This window comes from Saccopteryx leptura, chromosome 4 (assembly GCF_036850995.1).
Source record: "Saccopteryx leptura isolate mSacLep1 chromosome 4, mSacLep1_pri_phased_curated, whole genome shotgun sequence".
Lineage (NCBI taxonomy): Eukaryota > Metazoa > Chordata > Mammalia > Chiroptera > Emballonuridae > Saccopteryx > Saccopteryx leptura.
In genome coordinates this window covers 130,037,121-130,042,792 of record NC_089506.1, presented here as the reverse complement: position 1 = coordinate 130,042,792, position 5,672 = coordinate 130,037,121, and the positions used below count along the sequence as shown (strand labels likewise).

General features: G+C 40.3%; 1 pseudogene; it reads left to right on the top strand.

Moving 5' to 3' along the window:
- Window positions 1-279: 279 nt before the first annotated feature.
- LOC136404459 (small ribosomal subunit protein eS21 pseudogene) lies at window positions 280-608 on the top strand (annotated as a pseudogene).
- Window positions 609-5,672: the final 5,064 nt, after the last annotated feature.

The following is a 5,672-nucleotide window of genomic DNA, read 5'->3' as shown; positions in this document are numbered from 1 at the left end:
TTACTAAGTAGGGAAGCTGGGATTCAAACCTAGGTTGCCTGGTTCCAGAGTCTGAGCTTTTTCAACACTAAACTCTGCTTCTAGAGAGAATACCCCTGAAACACACAAAAAAAGTTGTGTTTAACAGTAGAAGTTTGACTTTAAGAGCATGTTTGGGTGAATTATCAGACTATAAGCTAGGCTGCAACATAGAGCTCATTTAAAGTTAATTGTAGAGGATCCCAAACATTGTAGAGGATCTTTTATCAAAAAGCCTAAAAAGCTTTCCGTGGACGGCCTCGTGGTGGTGGCATCAGGCGCGCCGTCAACATGCAGAATGACGCCGGCGAGTTCGTGGACCTGTACATGCCGCGGAAATGCTCCGCTAGCAACCGCATCATCGGCGCCAAGGACCATGCGTCCATCCAGATGAACGTGGCCGAGGTTGACAAAGTGACTGGCAGGTTCAAAGGCCAGTTTAAAACCTATGCTATCTGCGGGGCTATTCGCAGGATGGGCGAGTCAGACGACTCCATTCTCCGACTGGCCAAGGTCTACAGCATCGTCTCAAAGAACTTCTGATTGGAGAGCATCACAGATGAGAAATTTGTCATAAATAAATGGTGAAAACTCAAAAAAAAAAAAAAAAAAAAAGCCTAAAAAATCAAATTTTCCAAGTTTTGTTTTCTCTAAAGTTATCTTTCTTCTGATATGAGAGCAAACTCCAGGGTAGGTAGGAGAGTCACTGCAATGCGTCACACTTAAATCAGTTATGTCTGTAGTAACTATGAAGGAGCCATCATTATATAAGACTAAATAAGAGTTTAGGGAAGAAAATAGAACTGGACCACAAAAATCACAAGTCTTGGACAATAATTTCAATCCTTTTAATTCTCCCCTCAAAATATTTTGAAATATTTACTTCAGTTACATTAAAGAACACTTTCCAGATCAAAGACTGTTGATGAACTGCCGATGAGTCAAGTTTACTTCTAATCCTGTTTTGTTGAACTCCTCAGTGCCTCTGGTCTCCAAGGGGACTCCACCCCATCCCAGGGCCTATCTGGAAACGTGCATCTCCAGCGAGCCAGTCTTAAAACCAGTTTAGTGTAAACATTTTCACCCTATAACCCTAAATCCAGTAATGAAATAGAAAATGGCATATTTGTGTGATTTCCATCATGTTAGAAGGAAACAAAATCTGGTAACCACCATCCAACAGGGTTAAGGAAAATGGACTTCACAGCTTGGAAGACATTAAGATGCTTACTGGAAATCTTACCCCATGCATTAAATAATCAGTGGTCACAAAATATAATTCAGAGTTACTATTTCCTTAAGTCCTATAACTGCAACCCAAGTTGTCTAGATAGTAATTTTGATGTGTATGAATGTCTTTGATCTGTTTTATAAATCTCTTATATCGATACATCTGAAAAGCAATTTTAGTTGAATGTAAGTGTGTGTATTAAGAAGCAGTGCCTAATTACTCTAGAAATTTTGTCCTAATGCCCTTGACTCTAGCCTCCTCTGAGAGAGCCTTTGCAGTGTTTTAGGGAAAATAAATTTCTATTGGTGGTTACTTTTATTTTTTCAAATTATACAGATGCTAATGAAGATTTGCTGGTTGTTAAAGGAAAGTCATGAAGGCATTTTAAAGTGCCTGTATGGGCCTTGTGCCAGGTACTTTCTTTTGCTACACCAACAGATCCTTGCTAATATTAATAGCACTTTCTGTAATGCACATTTGCTAATATTAACAGAGTGCTGTTTATTTTGAAACTAAAGGAACTTTGCTCTACAGTGTAAAGAAACAGGTAATTCAACCACTGTAGAAAAGTTTCTAAATGATTTTCAAAATAAAATTTTATTCTATTAATAGGTTTATACATCCACTGTAGAAAATATTAAAGATACAGAAAAGTGTAGAGCATATATTAAAATTATTCATAGCCTGACCAGGCAGTGGCACAGTGGATAGAGCATCAGACTGGGATGCTGAGGACCCAAGTTTGAGACCCTGAGGTTGCCAGCTTGAGTGTGGGCTCATCTGGTTTGAGCAAGGCTCACCAGCTTGAACCCAAGGTCACTGGCTTGAGCAAGAGGTCATTCACTCTGCTGTAGCCCCCTGGTCAAGGCACATATAAGAAATCAATCAATGAACAACTAAGAAGCTACAATGAAGAATTGATGTTTCTCATCTCTCTCCCTTCTGGTCTGTCTGTCCCTATCTCTCCCTCTCTCTGACTCTCTCTGAATCTTTCTGCCAAAAAAATAAATTAATTAAAAAAAAAATTCATAATTTTACCTCCCAGAAAGAAAAAAAAAATCAACATTTTGCCTCACCCTTTTTCTATGCAGATACATACAAGAGGATTTTAAAAATCTGTTTTGGTAGCCAGAACTCTGATCAAGTTGCTCCTTTCTGAATGATCCAGTCTTGGTGACTGGGTCAAGTTGGTCACCTCAGCCTTATTCCTGTCTCTGGGTGAATTAGTTCCTAATAGGATTTCACAGTCTCATTCAAACAGACTTCTGGTGTACACACATACCCTGTGCCCACAATTTCTGGAAGAATCTAAGCATTTCTGCACTTTAGTGTAGATTCAGTCTGGGACTTCCTCCCATACCCTTCCCCTAAGTTTAGTGTAAAAATTACAGAAACATGGCAGCTGCTTCTCACTTTGGCAGGGTGATCATGGGAAGGCACATGGTGGTTTGGTAGTTCTAGGAGACAAAGCTGGCATGGATGTAAAGAACAGTCTTATTTGAGAAGTGAATTTTCTGCCATTGGCCATATTCACTTGTCAAGATGGTTGTGGGATGGAGAGTGGAGGTCAGGAACAGTTGATGATAGTATCTTTGTCAAAAGGCTCTAAGACTCTCTATCTCTCTCCAGGGTTGGCCTTTAATCTATATGGTATGATTTATGAGTGTCTTGAGACTTCTACCTCCATATCAACATCTTGATCATGGCTATAGCCACAGGGCTCAGAATAGTGTCACATAGTAGGTGCTCAGAAAATGTTTATAGGAATGAATGAATGAATGAATGAATGAATGAATGAAAATGAGGCAATAACTATTGTTGCTCCTTTGCTCGCTACTTCTGGAGACTAGACAAGCGAACATGTTGGAATTTGAACAGCTTTGGGGGGAGGTGATGGAGAACTGTTGGCTTCTTAGCTCACAGAATTATCCATTTCCTTTTGTTTCTTGGGAGGACCCTGATCTTGGCTCTCACAGTGGTATGTACAATAGACAGGGAGACAGCCAACTTGGGCTTTTTCATCTACCAAACAAACAAACCCAAACATTTGACTTGATGGCTAGAACCCCCAAGAGGATGATCTCACTCTCACTCAGTCCTTTCAAAACTGGAATGAGACCACTGGCTCCTGCAGGCTCCCCCTGGCAGGAGGTGAGGGAGGGTGAGTTGGAATGGAGAGATAACAAGTGTTAAAGGATGAAAAAGAGAATGACTTTAAACTAGCATCCCCCACACCGTTCAGGGATCAAATGTTACATGCAACCTTAACTTATAATATAGAGGTCTAAAATCAAGTATTGCTATATTTTTGTGGCATAAAGAAAAAATAATTTAAAAATTTTTACCACATGACATTTTAGGAGTTCACAATATTAATATTTTCAGGCCTGCTTGAATGAATACTAAGGTGACCAATTTTTTTACAATGAAAAGGACAAAAATAAATTGAAGAAAAAAATATTGTAAAAAAAAGAAACATTTTATTCATTGCAACAATAATACACTATAATATGACAAATGCATAATAAAAACATTTTTAATATTTTATATTATAATTATGCTTACATGCCTATTAATTTTTAATAATAATTGTAAGAAAAAAGTACTCACTTAGTAAAACTAAATATCAAACAAAACCACTAATTTGGAGTGATATTCGGGTGTATTTATTATTTTCTAATTAAAAAGGGTCTGTTTTATGCAACTATTGTATTTAATCAAAATGCATTATTAATAGATATGGTTTGAGGTTAGATTTCCACTTTAAAACTCAAATTTCAGGAAAATACTTGTAAGTAAAATTATACATATTTGGAAATTATTAAATACATAATAAATTAATAAAATGTGAATTGTGTTTACCTGTCCATAATTGAATATTCACTTGAGAAAGAAATAATCGTGAGTTGTATGTGCTGTGTTGTGTTTCAGTAAGAAGTACACAAAGCCATTTGCACACTCAGTATATCACGTGCTCTCAAGGTCTCCCGTGCGGAGCGCATGCGTCTCATAATCGCATCTCCCCGCACGGTACTGATCCTTGATGAATTGTCATGTCAAATGCAAATACATCACATCACACGCAATGGATCCACTCTGCATCGATTGAATACGGACATTTACAGATTAGTCTTCCAATATCAAAAAGGAGGACATGTAGGAGGACATTTTTCAAGGGAGGATGGAACTTACAAAAGGACAATCCTCCCTAAAGGAGGACAATTGGTCACCTTATAATACAAACAGTTCCATAAGCAGAGACCAAGATATACATATAGAGTAGATTTGAAGTGATTGCTGCAGAGAATTGCATACCTGAGTTAATTCTATGCCTGAGAACTGAAGGTGGCCGGTTGGCTCAGCGGTAGAGCATCGGCCTAGCGTGCGGAGGACCCAGGTTCGATTCCCGGCCAGGGCACACAGGAGAAGCGCCCATTTGCTTCTCCACCCCTCCGCGGCGCTTTCCTCTCTGTCTCTCTCTTCCCCTCCCGCAGCCAAGGCTCCATTGGAGCAAAGATGGCCCGGGCGCTGGGGATGGCTCTGTGGCCTCTGCCTCAGGCGCTAGAGTGGCTCTGGTCACAACATGGTGACGCCCAGGATGGGCAGAGCATCGCCCCCTGGTGGGCAGAGCGTGGCCCCTGGTGGGCGTGCCGGGTGGATCCCGGTCGGGCGCATGCGGGAGTCTGTCTGACTGTCTCTCCCTGTTTCCAGCTTCAGAAAAATGAAAAAAAAAAAAAAAAAAGAGAGAACTGAAGGTGGAGCCACCAGCTGGGACAGAATTTCTTATTTCTTCTTTGTCCTGTGCAAGTGTACTGTGCCTGGGAGTCTCCCTAGATCTGAATTCAGCTACGGCTTCCCATTGAAAGAGTGATAAGAAGCGGTGGTGTTTCTCAGAAAGGTGGCCTCAGAGCCACCTTTCAGTTACCTGGTAGGAGGTGAGGGAGGAGTGGCGAGTTGGAATAGAGGTAACTGAATGCAGGTAACTGAAAATACCTCTCCCCACCCTACACAAAAATGCCAAACAGCATCCACATTCCCCAACCCCCTTCATTCACACCAGTGTAGTTTACAGAACTTGAACATCAGTGGGAACATTTTCAGGGATATTAGGGAACACATTGTATCTCGAGGTATCTCATCTGTAGAACCTATTTAGGTGAGACATTGTTGAACATTCACTTAGGACAAATAAAAACTTCTTTATATGTACAAGGGAAAGAGAAAATATGCTGTGTTCCTTCCTGGAACTGGCAGTAACCATAAGGTGCACTTTGGCTTCAGACCACTTTGACCACAGGTGAGTTCAACCAGACATACTCACATCCCGTCAACTACAGATCTACACAGTATTGTGTACTAAAATGTCAATCCCTAGTGCTTATTGACTAGAAGAATAAGGAAGTTATCTCATCAGCAAAATATC